Raw genomic sequence first — 1,912 nt, 5'->3', positions numbered from 1 at the left:
TTGTGGAGCATTCTATTTTTACCAGCCTGACAAACTAGTGGAGCCCTGGTGGTGCAGTGGTTAAGAGTTAAGTTGCTAACCAAAAAGTACATGCCAGGCCCACGCAAGATCATGATATCATAAATGGAACACCATTATCTTGTGAGATATTAATAGGTTGTCTGTGGGAAAAAAAGGAAGGCAAATTGCACTAAATAAAGATGTATTCAATGCAGGATTGCTCAGATCATTTGTTACACTAATGTGAAACTGTGGTTCCCTAAGAAAGGGTGTCGAAAGATGGTAGCTCCCTAATTTATTTAATTTATTGAGGGAACCCTATTTTTTAAGGGGTTTTTTCATGGAGCACGTTGTAATAATCCAGAGGTTGCCCATTCTGAGAATACAGCTTGGGAAATGTTGTAACCCAACCATTATGATTTTTGCATTTCTCGACCATTAGTTGTTATTGAGTCAACCTCCAAGTCATGGCGACTTCCTGCACAACAGAACGAAGGGCTGCCCAGTCCTGGGCCATCCCATGATCGGTTGCAGATCAGCTTGTTGTGATCCATACAGTTTTCATTGGCTGATTTTCAGGAGTATATCATTAGGCTTTTCTTCCTCGTCCATCTTCATCTAGAAGCTCACTGAAACCTGTTCAGCAGCAACACGCAAACCAGGTGGTGGCTGCCCATGAGGTGCGTTGACCAAGAATGAAAGTCAGATCTCCCGTGTACTTGCTTCTGCAGCGCATATACCCAAACTGGAACAATACAGAGAAGATTAACACGGCCCCTACACAAGGACGACACGTAAATTCGTGAAGCGTTCCTTAATTTTACGAGACCAAATGGGTGGCTCCTGTCCAGAGGCAGGATGAGAAGGTAAGAAGGGACAGGAACTGGTTGAATGGACACAGTGAACCTGGTGTGGAAAGGGGGAGTGTGCTGTCACATTGTGGGGATTGCAACTAATGTCACAAAACAATATGTGTATACATATTTGTATGAGAAATTAACTTGAGCTGTAAACTTTCACCTAAAGCACAATAAAAAATAAATAAAAAGCCAGGTCTCCCACATGGAAGGCAAGAATTCTACCACTGAACCACTCATGCCTCACACTTAACAACTTCGTTTGCTAAACTGACTGCTCTCCCATCATGAAGGAAGGCGTACTCATTCACACTCCCTCCCACACCCCTTAAGAGCAGAAGCAAGAGTCAAGAGAAACTGACATTGACTTGAGTTTGACATGGTATTAAATTTCAGCTTCACCACTAACACTAACGGGTGTATAACATTCTGCAAGTTAATTATCCCTCAGCTATAGTTTTCTCCTCCATAAAAAGAACAGCATCGTACAGGGACTATGTAAGAGTGGTCATACATGATATCTTTAAAAGGGCGTGACAATGTCTGACACGTAGTAGGTGTTATGGGTTGAATTGTGTCCCCCCAAAAGAAATATTGAAGTTCTAACCATGGTACCTGTGATCATAACCTTGTTTAAAAATAGAATCTTTGAAGATGTTATTGGCTAAGTTAACACAAGGTCATCCTGGTACAGAGTGGGTCCTAATCCAATCTGAGTGGTGTCCTACGGAAGAGGGGAAGAGACATAGAGAAACAGACGGAGGGAAAACAACCATGTGAGGGTGATTTATGCTGCAGCTGCAAGCCAAGGAATGCCTGGGGTTACTGGAAACTTGGAGAGACAAGAAGGGATCTTTCCCTAGAACATTTGGAGAGACCATGACCCAGCCAACACGTTAGTTTGGACTTCTAGCCTCCAGAACAAAGAGATAATAAGGTATTTTGTTACAGCAGCTCTAGGAAATTAATGCAGTAGGTGGTAGTTCATTCACTGAGTGTCAGGCACTGACTTAGACTCTGTGGTTGGAGCTGTAAACAAAACAGACAGAAGTCCT

At 42.7% G+C, this 1,912-nt stretch overlaps 1 non-coding gene across 1 annotated transcript; it reads left to right on the top strand.

Annotated features, from left to right (window-relative positions):
• The first annotated feature begins 715 nt into the window (after positions 1-715).
• On the top strand, positions 716-822 carry LOC111820864 (U6 spliceosomal RNA). The gene has a single exon (XR_002824355.1). It is a non-coding gene; the product is annotated as a U6 spliceosomal RNA (small nuclear RNA).
• The last annotated feature ends 1,090 nt before the right edge of the window (positions 823-1,912 follow it).

This window comes from Trichechus manatus, unplaced genomic scaffold (assembly GCF_000243295.1).
Source record: "Trichechus manatus latirostris isolate Lorelei unplaced genomic scaffold, TriManLat1.0 scaffold00053, whole genome shotgun sequence".
Classification (NCBI taxonomy): Eukaryota; Metazoa; Chordata; class Mammalia; order Sirenia; family Trichechidae; genus Trichechus; species Trichechus manatus.
This window is presented reverse-complemented; position numbering and strand designations above follow the sequence as displayed.